Source organism: Salmo trutta, chromosome 32 (genome assembly GCF_901001165.1).
Source record: "Salmo trutta chromosome 32, fSalTru1.1, whole genome shotgun sequence".
NCBI lineage: Eukaryota > Metazoa > Chordata > Actinopteri > Salmoniformes > Salmonidae > Salmo > Salmo trutta.
Window position 1 is genome coordinate 42,001,039 of NC_042988.1, and position 16,651 is coordinate 42,017,689.

A 16,651-nucleotide genomic window follows, 5' to 3' on the forward strand; every position below is an offset into this window, starting at 1 on the left:
GGCGTAAGTACGTGCCGCTTGGTGTCCGTGATCAATTGATTCGATGGGCTCATACGTTACCCTCGTCGGGTCATCCTGGAGTGGCGAGGACAGTGCTAGGCCTTAAGGGGAAGTACTGGTGGCCCACCTTGGCTAAGGACATGAGGTTTTATGTCTCTTCCTGTTCGGTGTGCGCCCAGAGTAAGGCTCCTAGGCACCTCCCTAGAGGGAAGTTACAACCCCTCCCCATTCCACAGAGGCCGTGGTCCCACCTGTCGGTGGACTTTCTCACCGATCTTCCCCCGTCTTAGGGGAATACCATGGTCTTGGTAGTTGTGGATCGGTTTTCTAAGTCCTGTCGTCTCCTCCCGTTGCCCGGTCTCCCTACGGCCCTACAGACTGCGGAAGCTCTATTCACCCATGTTTTCCGGCACTACGGGGTGCCGGAGGACATCGTTTCTGATTGGGGTCCCCAGTTCACGTCCCGTGTATGGAGGGCATTTATGGAGCGCCTGGGGGTCTCGGTCAGCTTGACCTCCGGTTATCACCCCGAGAGCAATGGGCAGGTGGAGAGAGTTAACCAGGAAGTGGGTAGGTTTTTGCGGTCGTACTGCCAGGACCGGCCAGGGGAGTGATCCAGGTACATACCTTGGGCCGAACTGGCCCAAAACTCACTCCGCCACTCCTCCACTAACATTTCACCATTTCAGTGTGTGTTGGGCTACCAGCCGGTCCTGGCATCGTGGCATCAGAGCCAGACCGAGGCTCCTGCGGTGGAGGATTGGGTACAGCGCTCCAAGGAGACCTGGAGGGCTGTCCAGGAGGCCCTTAGGGAAGCAGGGGAACAACAGAAGAGGAGCGCTGACCGCCACCGCAGTTAGACCCCCGTATTCCAACCAGGGGACAGGGTCTGGCTCTCGACCCAAAACCTGCCCCTTCGCCTTTTACGGTGCAATTCATTAAAAGCCCGTTCGCAACTACTCCTGTTTCCTGCGCCTGACTCCACACCCACTACTGCAATCGTTACACAACCACATATCACAGTCAAATATACAGGATACCAACATTCCATTCCTGCTAAACAATGGCTATATTATATGTATCTAGGTGGTAAAAAAAATATGCATTCCATTAAATTAGGCCATAATTAAGAGCAGGCAAAGTGGTTGTGTCATTTGAAAATTCTATCAAACGTCTTACATTGCAACGAGTACAGTCAGGGTGTCAAGACTTATGTTGAAGTCGATGCCCCTCCTTGTTCGGGTGGTGTTCGGTGGTCGATGTCACCGGTCTTCTAGCCATCATTGATCCATTTTTCATTTTCCATTGGTTTTGTCTTGTCTTGTATCACACCTGGTTCCAATCCCATTCATTACATGTTGTGTATTTAACCCTCTGTTTCCCCTCATGTCCTTGTCAGACATTGTTTGTTTGTATGTTCGTGTTTATGGATTGGTGCGCGACGGGTTCTTGTACCCACATTTATTTTATTATGTACTTTGGTTTTGGAGTTTTTGTTTTTATTTTATTAATATACTACTCCCATTTATACCAAGTTTGTTTCTCCTGCGCCTGACTTCCCTGCCACCTACACACACGATGTGACACAGGGTGCCATGGAACCCCTGCAGTACCTCCACAGACCCCGGATTGAGAACTCCTGATTTAGCAGATGCTCTTATCCAGAGAGATTTACAGTAAGTGCATTCATCTTAAAATAGCTAGGTGAGACAACCACATATCACAGTCAAATATACAGGACACCAACATTCCATTCCTGATAAACAATGGATATGTAGCGTTTTGCATGAAACAAATAAATATATACACATATAAAATCTATTAATTAAAAATATGAGAATAGTAATATTGAAGATACCCATAAGCAACCAGTTCTGATTAAAAAACAAATGTGACATTTTTTGGAAATCAACTCTTAATAATTCTTAAACAAAATTGTCATCTCACCTCTTAGCTTTGGTGTCATGTTCCCCAGAGAGACTCATTTTAGAGTCAGGGCCCTTCTCTCCCTCTCCAGAGAGACTAATTTTAGAGGCAGGGTCCCCCTCGTCTCTCTCCCCAGAGAGACTCATTTTAGAGGCAGGGTCCCCCGCCTCTCTCTCCCCAGAGAGACTCATTTTAGAGGCAGGGTCCCCCTCCTCTCTCTCCCCAGAGAGACTCATTTTAGAGCACTGACCTCTAAACAGAGATCCAACATGTTGGTTGTGGTAAACACAGTAATTCTTGAATGTCAATTGTTATCATTTATTAATTATCTCTTATAAAACATTTACTAACAGACATATCGAAACAGTCAGGTGATATAATGCAATCAAATTTCATCTCCATGGTAACTGTTAATAATAGTAATAATAATAATAATAATAATAATAATAAGTCACTGTTTGTTAAGGTAGTTCTAGACAGTACAGCAACAATAATAATAATAATAATAAGTCATTGTTTGTTAAGGCAGTACATAGACAGTACAGCAACAATAATAATAATAATAATAATAAGTCACTGTTTGTTAAGGTAGTTATAGACAGTACAGCAACACAAGGTCATGTTTCACAATTATATTTATGAATTAAAAGTAGGCTATTTATTGTCTTTCAATCTGTTCTTTTCTAAATGTAACTGAGAATGTAGACAGAAGGGCTAAAACGGACATGATTGACCTGAGGGGGAAATCTTTGATCTATTCAAAGTGTATCTGCAACAAGTAACAGGTGTTTTAATATGTAAAGTAGACTAGGTTATAATGTATAGTAGTGGGTTGTTAGTGATGTGCAGATCAAGGTCTATACCTCAGCTATAGCCTACATATCATAGATGACCAGTCTAAACCTGTTCAGATCAACATAATGTTATAGTCCTACCAGTAGCAGGACAGAGAATGTACTGTATATAACCTACATATCATAGATGACCAGTCTAAACCTGTTCAGATCAGTTCACATAATGTTATAGTCCTACCAGTAGCAGGACAGAGAATGTACTGTATATAACCTACATATCATAGATGACCAGCCTAAACCTGTTCAGATCAACATAATGTTATAGTCCTACCAGTAGCAGGACAGATAATGTACTGTATATAACCTACATATCATAGATGACCAGTCTAAACCTGTTCAGATCAGTTCACAGAGACCATCAGGTTTGTCATCATGGTAAGTGATCATAGCTCAAACCTACTCTGACTGTTGAATGTCTGACGTTGACCTAACCTTACATTAGTTTGTAGGTAACCTAGACATACAGTACTAGAGTCCGCCAGTCTTTCCTGCAATCAACACATTTACAGTATTTAATGTTACCAAGAAATATGTGCCACAGATTCAACAGCCATTGTGTAACTGCGTAGGCTACAAACATATTTTTAATTTCATATGAGGAAATCACATAACTTACAGTCACTGGTGCAGCCGCCTGTTTTCTTGCAGATGAAGTAGCTTTCACAGGCAACTCATTCAACCAGCCTAAACAACAGTAAATAAAAGATGTCAAATGGTCAAAAGTGAATCCTGATATAGTCATATACATTAGAGAGAGGTATATAAAAAGATAGAACACTGTCCACCAAAATATTATCAACTATATGAATACACATAACAATATCATCAACTATATGAATACACATAACAATATCATCAACTATATGAATACACATAACAATATCATCAACTATATTAATACACATAACAATCGTCGTCTTACCTTTAATCTCTCAATAGAAACAGAGTCTGAATGATCATTCGGTCGTAGAAAGTTACTTTTGTTTGCTCTGCTCATTTACATATCAGGTTCTGCCTGTTTTCTCTCCACTCCCTCTCTCTTTACAGCTCTTACAATGTGCCTTGGCGAACATTCTACAACTGTCTGGAACTCTATTGGAGGGATGTGACACCATTCTTCCATAAGAAATTCCATCATTTGGTGTTTTGTTGATGGTTGTGTTCAATTGTGATGACACCTGGTGACTGAGACGGCAATGGCATATTGTGAAACATCAGCAAGTTGAGCAGTCTTCATCACTGAAGTTCCTGCCAAACGTGCCACAATAATCACAAACCGTTAAGCTCTTCCTGAGCAGGGTCACAGTCTCTCCTGGTAGCAGCTCCTCTCTCCCCAGGGGTAGCAGCTCCTCTCTCCCCAGGGGTAGCAGCTCCTCTCTCTCCCCAGGTGTAGCAGCTCCTCTCTCCCCAGGCGTAGCAGCTCCTCTCTCCCCAGGGGTAGCAGCTCCTCTCTCCCCAGGGGTAGCAGCTCCTCTCTCCCCAGGGGTAGCAGCTCCTCTCTCTCCCCAGGGGTAGCAGCTCCTCTCTCTCCCCAGGGGTAGCAGCTCCTCTCTCACCCCAGGGGTAGCAGCTCCTCTCTACCCAGGGGTAGCAGCTCCTCTCTCTCCCCAGGGGTAGCAGCTCCTCTCTCACCCCAGGGGTAGCAGCTCCTCTCTCACCAGGGGTAGTAGCTCCTCTCTCCCCAGGGGTAGCAGCTCCTCTCTCCCCAGGGGTAGCAGCTCCTCTCTCCCCAGGGGTAGCAGCTCCTCTCTCCCCAGGCGTAGCAGCTCCTCTCTCCCCAGGGGTAGCAGCTCCTCCCTCTCCAGGGGTAGCAGCTCCTCTCTCCCCAGGGGTAGCAGCTCCTCTCTCCCCAGGGGTAGCAGCTCCTCTCTCCCCAGGGGTAGCAGCACCTCTCTCCCCAGGGGTAGCAGCACCTCTCTCCCCAGGGGTAGCAGCTCCTCTCTCCCCTAGGATTTGAAGACATTTGGAGCTACTTTTGAACACATACATCTACAGTGTATTGCCAACAACTTCAAACATTGGCTCATTGGACAGGTCAGAGTCAATCTGATTAAATAACCCCACAATACCTTCTTTTCTCTCTCTCTCTCTCTCTCTCTCTCTAAAGTCACAATTTTTTGATAGTATTTTAAAAAGTGGCAATATTTTGTGAATAAACTCTACATTATATTTTTAGAATAAAGTCTGTCATATTTCTAGATTTATGTAGAGGATGTGTTTAATAAGTGCATGTCTCCCTGACTACCTGTTGCTGTACCACTGTTGTAATGCCTCATTAGATGTCCTGGTGAAACTATAATAAAGTCTGTTATATTTCTAGATGAATGTAGAGGATGTGTTTAATAAGTGCATGTCTCCCTGACTACCTGTTGCTGTACCACTGTTGTAATGCCTCAGTAGATGTCCTGGTGAAACTATACTTTAGAATTGGCTTTACTGAGGTTTGTATCAATCACAACTAAAGTTGCCAAATAACTGTTTCAAATGATCACTTTTATTCTCAACATAGACACTTCATATGAACACTCACTCTGGAATGAGAAAATATCCTTTCAATTTTATTCAGCTAAATTCAATTATATTTTTCTTACTAATAATCAAGAAATATAAAATAATGGCACAGGACTTATAAGCATAGGCCCATCTAGTCTACTAAATGAACAAGCCTACAGTCTATGACATGGAGCATAGCCAGATAACATACAGTATCTAGTCTACTAAATGAACAAGCCTACAGTCTATATCATAGCCAGATAACATACAGTATCTAGTCTGCTAAATGAACAAGCCTACAGTCTATATCATAGCCAGATAACATACAGTATCTAGTCTGCTAAATGAACAAGCCTACAGTCTATATCATAGCCAGATAACATACAGTATCTAGTCTGCTAAATGAACAAGCCTACAGTCTATATCATAGCCAGATAACATACAGTATCTAGTCCGCTAAATGAACAAGCCGACAGTCTATATCATAGCCAGATAACATACAGTATCTAGTCCACTAAATGAACAAGCCTACAGTCTATATCATAGCCAGATAACATACAGTAACTAGTCCACTAAATGAACAAGCCTACAGTCTATATCATAGCCAGATAACATACAGTAACTAGTCCACTAAATGAACAAGCCTACAGTCTATACCATAGCCAGATAACATACAGTATCTAGTCCACTAAATGAACAAGCCTACAGTCTATATCATAGCCAGATAACATACAGTATCTAGTCTACTAAATGAACAAGCCTACAGTCTATACCATAGCCAGATAACATACAGTAACTAGTCCACTAAATGAACAAGCCTACAGTCTATATCATAGCCAGATAACATACAGTATCTAGTCTACTAAATGAACAAGCCTACAGTCTATACCATAGCCAGATAACATACAGTATCTAGTCCACTAAATGAACAAGCCTACAGTCTATATCATAGCCAGATAACATACAGTATCTACTCTACTAAATGAACAAGCCTACAGTCTATATCATAGCCAGATAACATACAGTATCTAGTCCACTAAATGAACAAGCCTACAGTCTATATCATGGAGAATAGCCAGAAAACATACAGTATCTAGTCCACTAAATGAACAAGCCTACAGTCTATACCATAGCCAGATAACATACAGTATCTAGTCCACTAAATGAACAAGCCTACAGTCTATATCATGGAGAATAGCCAGAAAACATACAGTATCTAGTCCACTAAATGAACAAGCCTACAGTCTATATCATGGCCAGATAACATACAGTATCTAGTCCACTAAATGAACAAGCCTACAGTCTATATCATGGAGAATAGCCAGATAACATACAGTAACTAGTCCACTAAATGAACAAGCCTACAGTCTATATCATGGAGAATAGCCAGATAACATACAGTATCTAGTCCACTAAATGAACAAGCCTACAGTCTATATCATGGAGAATAGCCAGATAACATACAGTAGTCTCCTCATATTCTCTTCTTCTGAAATACATTTTCTTCATATCATGTTTCTTTAGATCTGCCTAAAATAAATAATGGATTCATTGTGATGGTGAATATTAAATTTAGACTTTTTAAATTATGATGTTCCAAGGGTGCTCATCAGCAGTTTGTATTGAGGCTTGTAGACAGTGGTTTGTATGAGGCTTGTAGACAGTGGTTTGTATTGAGGCTTGTAGACAGTGGTTTGTATGAGGCTGGTAGATAGTGGTTTGTATGAGGCTTATAGACAGTGGATTAATTGTATGAGGCTTGTAGACAGTGGTTTGTATGAGGCTTGTATACAGTGGTTTGTATGAGGCTTGTAGACAGTGGTTTGTATGAGGCTTGTAGACAGTGGTTTGTATGAGGCTTGTAGACAGTGGTTTGTATGAGGCTTGTAGACAGTGGATTGATTGTATGAGGCTTGTAGACAGTGGTTTGTATGAGGCTTGTATACAGTGGTTTGTATGAGGCTTGTAAACAGTGGTTTGTATGAGGCTTGTAGACAGTGGTTTGTATGAGGCTTGTAGACAGTGGATTGATTGTATGAGGCTTGTAGACAGTGGTTTGTATGAGGCTTGTAGACAGTGGTTTGTATGAGGCTTGTAGACAGTGGATTGATTGTATGAGGCTTGTAGACAGTGGTTTGTATGAGGCTTGTAGACAGTGGTTTGTATGAGGCTTGTAGACAGTGGTTTGTATGAGGCTTGTAGACAGTGGTTTGTATGAAGCTTGTAGACAGTGGTTTGTATGAGGCTTGTAGACAGTGGTTTGTATGAGGCTTGTAGACAGTGGTTTGTATTAGGCTTGTAGACAGTGGTTTGTATGAGGCTTGTAGACAGTGGATTGATTGTATGAGGCTGGTAAACAGTGGATTGATTGTATGAGGCTGGTAGACAGTGGATTGATTGTATGAGGCTGGTAGATAGTGGTTTGTATGAGGCTGGTAGACAGTGGATTGTATGAGGCTTGTAGACAGTGGATTGATAGTATGAGGCTTGTAGACAGTGGATTGTATGAGGCTTGTAGACAGTGGATTGTATGAGGCTTGTAGACAGTGGTTTGTATGAAGCTTGTAGACAGTGGTTTGTATGAGGCTTGTAGACAGTGGTTTGTATGAGGCTTGTAGACAGTGGTTTGTATGAGGCTTGTAGACAGTGGATTGATTGTATGAGGCTGGTAGACAGTGGATTGATTGTATGAGGCTGGTAGACAGTGGATTGATTGTATGAGGCTGGTAGACAGTGGATTGATTGTATGAGGCTGGTAGATAGTGGTTTGTATGAGGCTTGTAGACAGTGGATTGTATGAGGCTTGTAGACAGTGGTTTGTATGAGGCTTGTAGACAGTGGATTGTATGAGGCTTGTAGACAGTGGTTTGTATGAGGCTTGTAGACAGTGGTTTGTATGAGGCTTGTAGACAGTGGTTTGTATGAGGCTGGTAGACAGTGGATTGATTGTATGAGGCTGGTAGACAGTGGATTGATTGTATGAGGCTGGTAGATAGTGGTTTGTATGAGGCTTGTAGACAGTGGATTGTATGAGGCTTGTAGACAGTGGTTTGTATGAGGCTTGTAGACAGTGGTTTGTATGAGGCTTGTAGACAGTGGTTTGTATGAGGCTTGTAGACAGTGGTTTGTATGAGGCTTGTAGACAGTGGATTGATTGTATGAGGCTTGTAGACAGTGGTTTGTATGAGGCTTGTAAACAGTGGTTTGTATGAGGCTTGTAAAAAGTGGTTTGTATGAGGCTTGTAGACAGTGGTTTGTATTAGGCTTGTAGACAGTGGTTTGTATGAGGCTTGTAGACAGTGGTTTGTATGAGGCTTGTAGACAGTGGTTTGTATGAGGCTTGTAGACAGTGGTTTGTATGAGGCTTGTAGACAGTGGATTGATTGTATGAGGCTTGTAGACAGTGGTTTGTATGAGGCTTGTATACAGTGGTTTGTATGAGGCTTGTATACAGTGGTTTGTATGAGGCTTGTAGACAGTGGTTTGTATTAGGCTTGTAGACAGTGGTTTGTATGAGGCTTGTAGACAGTGGATTGATTGTATGAGGCTGGTAGACAGTGGATTGTATGAGGCTTGTAGACAGTGGATTGATTGTATGAGGCTTGTAGACAGTGGTTTGTATTAGGCTTGTAGACAGTGGTTTGTATGAGGCTTGTAGACAGTGGATTGATTGTATGAGGCTGGTAGACAGTGGATTGATTGTATGAGGCTGGTAGATAGTGGTTTGTATGAGGCTTGTAGACAGTGGATTGTATGAGGCTTGTAGTCAGTGGTTTGTATGAGGCTTGTAGACAGTGGATTGTATGAGGCTTGTAGACAGTGGTTTGTATGAGGCTTGTAGACAGTGGTTTGTATGAGGCTTGTAGACAGTGGATTGTATGAGGCTGGTAGACAGTGGATTGATTGTATGAGGCTGGTAGACAGTGGATTGATTGTATGAGGCTGGTAGATAGTGGTTTGTATGAGGCTTGTAGACAGTGGATTGTATGAGGCTTGTAGACAGTGGATTGTATGAGGCTTGTAGACAGTGGTTTGTATGAAGCTTGTAGACAGTGGTTTGTATGAGGCTTGTAGACAGTGGTTTGTATGAGGCTTGTAGACAGTGGTTTGTATGAGGCTTGTAGACAGTGGATTGATTGTATGAGGCTGGTAGACAGTGGATTGATTGTATGAGGCTGGTAGACAGTGGATTGATTGTATGAGGCTGGTAGACAGTGGATTGATTGTATGAGGCTGGTAGATAGTGGTTTGTATGAGGCTTGTAGACAGTGGATTGTATGAGGCTTGTAGACAGTGGTTTGTATGAGGCTTGTAGACAGTGGATTGTATGAGGCTTGTAGACAGTGGTTTGTATGAGGCTTGTAGACAGTGGTTTGTATGAGGCTTGTAGACAGTGGTTTGTATGAGGCTGGTAGACAGTGGATTGATTGTATGAGGCTGGTAGACAGTGGATTGATTGTATGAGGCTGGTAGATAGTGGTTTGTATGAGGCTTGTAGACAGTGGATTGTATGCGGCTTGTAGACAGTGGTTTGTATGAGGCTTGTAGACAGTGGTTTGTATGAGGCTTGTAGACAGTGGTTTGTATGAGGCTTGTAGACAGTGGTTTGTATGAGGCTTGTAGACAGTGGATTGATTGTATGAGGCTTGTAGACAGTGGTTTGTATGAGGCTTGTATACAGTGGTTTGTATGAGGCTTGTAGACAGTGGTTTGTATGAGGCTTGTAGACAGTGGTTTGTATTAGACTTGTAGACAGTGGTTTGTATGAGGCTTGTAGACAGTGGTTTGTATGAGGCTTGTAGACAGTGGTTTGTATGAGGCTTGTAGACAGTGGTTTGTATGAGGCTTGTAGACAGTGGATTGATTGTATGAGGCTTGTAGACAGTGGTTTGTATGAGGCTTGTATACAGTGGTTTGTATGAGGCTTGTATACAGTGGTTTGTATGAAGCTTGTAGACAGTGGTTTGTATTAGGCTTGTAGACAGTGGTTTGTATGAGGCTTGTAGACATTGGATTGATTGTATGAGGCTGGTAGACAGTGGATTGTATGAGGCTTGTAGACAGTGGATTGATTGTATGAGGCTTGTAGACAGTGGTTGGTATTAGGCTTGTAGACAGTGGTTTGTATGAGGCTTGTAGACAGTGGATTGATTGTATGAGGCTGGTAGACAGTGGATTGATTGTATGAGGCTGGTAGATAGTGGTTTGTATGAGGCTTGTAGACAGTGGATTGTATGAGGCTTGTAGACAGTGGTTTGTATGAGGCTTGTAGACAGTGGATTGTATGAGGCTTGTAGACAGTGGTTTGTATGAGGCTTGTAGACAGTGGTTTGTATGAGGCTTGTAGACAGTGGATTGTATGAGGCTGGTAGACAGTGGATTGATTGTATGAGGCTGGTAGACAGTGGATTGATTGTATGAGGCTGGTAGATAGTGGTTTGTATGAGGCTTGTAGACAGTGGATTGTATGAGGCTTGTAGACAGTGGTTTGTATGAGGCTTGTAGACAGTGGTTTGTATGAGGCTTGTAGACAGTGGTTTGTATGAGGCTTGTAGACAGTGGTTTGTATGAGGCTTGTAGACAGTGGATTGATTGTATGAGGCTTGTAGACAGTGGTTTGTATGAGGCTTGTATACAGTGGTTTGTATGCGGCTTGTAAACAGTGGTTTGTATGAGGCTTGTAGACAGTGGTTTGTATTAGGCTTGTAGACAGTGGTTTGTATGAGGCTTGTAGACAGTGGTTTGTATGAGGCTTGTAGACAGTGGTTTGTATGAGGCTTGTAGACAGTGGATTGATTGTATGAGGCTTGTAGACAGTGGTTTGTATGAGGCTTGTATACAGTGGTTTGTATGAGGCTTGTATACAGTGGTTTGTATGAGGCTTGTAGACAGTGGTTTGTATTAGGCTTGTAGACAGTGGTTTGTATGAGGCTTGTAGACAGTGGTTTGTATGAGGCTTGTAGACAGTGGATTGATTGTATGAGGCTGGTAGACAGTGGATTGTATGAGGCTTGTAGACAGTGGATTGATTGTATGAGGCTTGTAGACAGTGGTTTGTATTAGGCTTGTAGACAGTGGTTTGTATGAGGCTTGTAGACAGTGGATTGATTGTATGAGGCTGGTAGACAGTGGATTGATTGTATGAGGCTGGTAGATAGTGGTTTGTATGAGGCTTGTAGACAGTGGATTGTATGAGGCTTGTAGACAGTGGTTTGTATGAGGCTTGTAGACAGTGGATTGTATGAGGCTTGTAGACAGTGGATTGTATGAGGCTTGTAGACAGTGGTTTGTATGAAGCTTGTAGACAGTGGTTTGTATGAGGCTTGTAGACATTGGTTTGTATGAGGCTTGTAGACAGTGGTTTGTATGAGGCTTGTAGACAGTGGATTGATTGTATGAGGCTGGTAGACAGTGGATTGATTGTATGAGGCTGGTAGACAGTGGATTGATTGTATGAGGCTGGTAGACAGTGGATTGATTGTATGAGGCTGGTAGATAGTGGTTTGTATGAGGCTTGTAGACAGTGGATTGTATGAGGCTTGTAGACAGCGGTTTGTATGAGGCTTGTAGACAGTGGATTGTATGAGGCTTGTAGACAGTGGATTGTATGAGGCTTGTAAACAGTGGTTTGTATGAGGCTTGTAGACAGTGGATTGATTGTATGAGGCTTGTAGACAGTGGAGGCCTGGAGTTTCTAAATGTGTTCATGTTAATTAATAGTCATTTACATTGAGACCAACAGTCTTTTGCATGACAATAAACATCTGACAATAAATCATGACTCCACAGCTCTAGGTCTGTGTCTGGGTCTCCTACATCATGACTCCACAGCTCTAGGTCTGTGTCTGGGTCTCCTACATCATGACCCCACAGCTCTAGGTCTGTGTCTGGGTCTCCTACATCATGACTCCACAGCTCTAGGTCTGTGTCTGGTTCTCCTACGTCATGACTCCACAGCTCTAGGTCTGTGTCTGGGTCTCCTACATCATGACTCCACAGCTCTAGGTCTGTGTCTGGGTCTCCTACATCATGACTCCACAGCTCTAGGTCTGTGTCTGGGTCTCCTACATCATGACTCCACAGCTCTAGGTCTGTGTCTGGGTCTCTTAAATCATGACTCCACAGCTCTAGGTCTGTGTCTGGGTCTCCTACATCATGACTCCACAGCTCTAGGTCTGTGTCTGGTTCTCCTACATCATGACTCCACAGCTCTAGGTCTGTGTCTGTGTGTCCTACATCATGACTCCACAGCTCTAGGTCTGTGTCTGGGTCTCCTACATCATGACTCCACAGCTCTAGGTCTGTGTCTGGGTCTCCTACATCATGACTCCACAGCTCTAGGTCTGTGTCTGGGTCTCCTACATCATGACTCCACAGCTCTAGGTCTGTGTTTGGGTCTCCTACATCATGACTCCACAGCTCTAGGACTGTGTCTGGGTCTCCTACATCATGACTCCACAGCTCTAGGACTGTGTCTGGGTCTCCTACATCATGACTCCACAGCTCTAGGACTGTGTTTGGGTCTCCTACATCATGACCCCACAGCTCTAGGTCTGTGTCTTGGTCTCCTACATCATGACCCCACAGCTCTAGGTCTGTGTCTGGGTCTCCTACATCATGACTCCACAGCTCTAGGTCTGTGTCTGGGTCTCCTACATCATCCTCTTCACTACCATGTTCTCCTGGCTGCTGCTGTTCTAATTGCGCCACTGGCCTGCTGTTGTCATCTTGTCCCCCTTTGCTCATCTGAGATGTTTAGATTACATCATATTTGAGGACACATACTTTAAGGGCCTATGTGTTTTTCATGTTTTGTTCTCCTACAGTCTAACCACAAATCTGCCCATCTTTCCTCCTCCCTTCCTGACTGCCCTCCCCTCCCCTTCTCAGTTCAAGTTTGTTTATTATATACACATGATATAAACTGTGTGTACAGTTCCATGACATAGACTGACCAGGTGAATCCAGGTGAGCCCTTATTGATGTCACATAGGGCTGTGTCGGTCATGACATTTTGTCAGCCGGTGATTGTCATGCATATAACTGACAGTCTCATGGTAACTATCTCCTAGAGATGAATGTACTTTGGTGTGAAACGTGCAAATCAATCCCAGAACAACAGCAAAGGACCATGTGAAGATGCTGGAGGAAACAGGTACAAAATTATATGTATCCACAGTAAAACGAGTCCTATGTTGACATAACCTGAAAGGCCGCTTAGCAAGGAAGAAGCCACTGCTTCAAAACCGCCATATATAAAAGCCAGACTACGGTTTGAAACTGCACATGGGGACAAAGATCATACTTTTTGGAAAAAAGTCCTCTGGTCTGATGAAACAAAAATAGAACTGCTTGGCCACAATGACCATCGTTATGTTCGGAGGAAAAAGGGGGAGGCTTGCAAGCCGAAGAACACCATCCCAACCGTGAAGCACGGGGGTGGCAGTATCATGTTGTGAGGGTGCTTGCTGCAGGAGGGACTGGTGCACTTCACAAAATAGATGGCATCATGAGGAAGGAACATTTTGTGGATATATTGAAGCAACATCTCAAGACGTCAGTCAGGAAGTTAAAGCTTGGTCGCAATTGGGTCTTCCAAATGGACAATGACCCCAAGCGTACTTCGAATATGGTGGCAAAATGGCTTAAGGACAACACAGTCAAGGTATTGGAGTGGCCATCACAAAGCCCTGACCTCAATCGTATAGAAAATGTGTGGGCAGAACTGAAAAGGTGTGTGCGAGCAAGGAGGCCTACAAATCTGACTCAGTTACACCAGCTCTGTCAGGAGGAATGGGCCAAAATTCACCCAACTTATTGTGGGAAGCTTGTGGAAGGCTATCCAAAACGTTTGACCCAAGTTAAACAATTTAAAGGCAATGCTACCAGATACTAATTGAGTGTATGTAAACTTCTGACCCACTGGGAATGTGATGAAAGAAATAAAAGCTGAAGTAAATCTTTCTCTCTACTATTATTCTGACATTTCACATTCATAAAATAAATTGGTGATCCCAACTGACCTAAGACAGGGAATTTATACTTGGATTAAATGTCAGGAATTGTGAAAAACTGAGATTAAATGTATTTGGCTAAGGTGTATGTAAACTTCCGACTTATTAATAATAAATATATAAACAAAAAATGATATTATCCATATATCAAATCAAAATCACATTTTATTGGTCACATGCACATATTTTGCAGACGTTATTGCGCGTATATACATATGAAATGAGTAAAGCAGTATGTAAACATTATTAAAGTGACTAGTGTTTCATTATTAAAGTAACCAGTGATTTCATGTCTATGTATATAGGGCAGCAGCCTCTAAGAAGCAGGGTTGAGTAACATGGTGATGGCCGACTAGTGATGTTTATTTAACAGTCTGATGGCCTTGAGATAGAAGCTGTTTTTCAGTCTCTCGGTCCCAACTTTGATGCACCTGTACTGACCTCTCCTTCTGGATGATAGCGGGGAGAACAGGCAGTGGTTCGGGTGATGATGATCTTATTGGCCTTCCTGTGACATCAGGTGCTGTAGGTGTCCTGGAGGGCAGGCAGGGTGCCCCCAGTGATGCGTTGGACAGACCGCATCACCCTCTGGTTGTGTTTCGAGGGATCCATGGCTCTCGACATTCACCTCTCCCGAGTCCGTATGGGAATGATGGGAGTGCAGTGATGGGACAAGACTGTAACTATCAGTTGGATATCACAAAATTGGGGGTAAAAAATAGGATGAACATAGATGTACACAGAATGTAATTTCACTTTATACTGAGTACCTTCACCTTGACAATTTGACACAAACAATGTACTGAACACCGTACCGGTTTCTCAGCTCACAATAACTATGGATATCAGCCGCCACCGATAAACCACACAGAAGAAGGGGCTGGGGCGACAACAGTAGCTAGCTAGCCGTACACCACACAGAAGAAGGGGCTGGGGCGACAACAGTAGCTAGCTAGCCGTACACCACACAGAAGAAGGGGCTGGGGCGACAACAGTAGCTAGCTAGCCGTACACCACACAGAAGAAGGGTCTGGGGCGACAACAGTAGCTAGCTAGCCGTACACCACACAGAAGAAGGCGCTGGGGCGACAACAGTAGCTAGTTAGCCGTACACCACACAGAAGAAGGGGCTGGGGCGACAACAGTAGCTAGCTAGCCGTACACCACACAGAAGAAGGGGCTGGGGCGACAACAGTAGCTAGCTAGCCGTACACCACACAGAAGAAGGGTCTGGGGCGACAACAGTAGCTAGCTAGCCGTACACCACACAGAAGAAGGGGCTGGGGCGACAACAGTAGCTAGTTAGCCGTACACCACACAGAAGAAGGGGCTGGGGCGACAACAGTAGCTAGCTAGCCGTACACCACACAGAAGAAGGGGCTGGGGCGACAACAGTAGCTAGCTAGCCGTACACCACACAGAAGAAGGGTCTGGGGCGACAACAGTAGCTAGCTAGCCGTACACCACACAGAAGAAGGGGCTGGGGCGACAACAGTAGCTAGCTAGCCGTACACCACACAGAAGAAGGGGCTGGGGTGACAATGGTAGCTAGCTAGCCGTACACCACACAGAAGAAGGGGCTGGGGCGACAACAGTAGCTAGTTAGCCGTACACCGGTAAACAGTGTCCTTTGTCCCCACCTGTCGGGCATTGTTCTCCCACTTTTCTGTAGGCGGGATCGAAGGACACTGTCTTTTAATTAAATCAAACCCGGTCAGGGGCTGGGAAGGTGGGGGGCCTGCACCCTTACAGCAGCTGGGGGGCCTGCACCCTTACAAGCAGTGGGGGGCCTGTCCCCATACAGCAGGTCGGGGGCCTGCACCCTTACAGCAGCTGGGGGGCCTGTCCCCATACAGCAGGTGAGGGGGCTGCGCCCATTTAGCAGGTGGGAGTCCTGTCCCCATACAGCCAACAAAAAACTGAGTGCTGGTTTAAACTCTGGTTTGGGCTTGGAACCAATGGGTCATTGGTATGCAGGAACCAATGGGGTCAAAACATTAGCTAGCTACAACATGTAAAAATTGACCAGAGGTAATTGACATTAGCTAGCTAAAATTAGCCAGCTAGCTAGCAAAATCTTCCTTGATGTTTTTCTCCCTAAAGAATGCAGAACAGGGAATACCACTTAGCAGGAGTTTGTTGTGTAAATTTAGTTGTTTTCCGGTAAGTGTTGTTGTGTAGCTACCAGTCTGTCCTGGAATGGAATGTAGATGTGGGTGGTAGTAGTCATGCAGAAGCTATTGATATTAAGAGGGTGCAAGCATATTTCACCTTCAGGTTCCTCCAAGAACCATTTATGATAAGAAAGGTTAAAATATGAACCCATTGATTAGGAAAGGTTAAAATATGAAACCATTGATTAGG

General features: G+C 43.9%; 1 protein-coding gene and 1 long non-coding RNA gene across 3 annotated transcripts in view; both read right to left on the reverse strand.

Moving 5' to 3' along the window:
- LOC115171937 (uncharacterized) overlaps nucleotides 1–16,651 on the reverse strand; it is a 208,202-nt gene that overhangs the window by 50,285 nt on the left and 141,266 nt on the right. The gene's annotated exons all lie outside the window — the stretch shown is intronic.
- Nucleotides 2,147–3,926, reverse strand: LOC115171956 (uncharacterized). Of its 2 annotated transcripts, XR_003871307.1 has the most exons (3): nucleotides 3,703–3,926; nucleotides 3,397–3,464; nucleotides 2,147–2,178 (listed from the first exon to the last, which is right to left on the reverse strand). It is a non-coding gene; the product is annotated as an uncharacterized LOC115171956 (long non-coding RNA). The 2 variants fall into 2 exon arrangements; XR_003871306.1 differs by lacking the exon at nucleotides 2,147–2,178 and having other exon boundaries at nucleotides 3,349–3,464.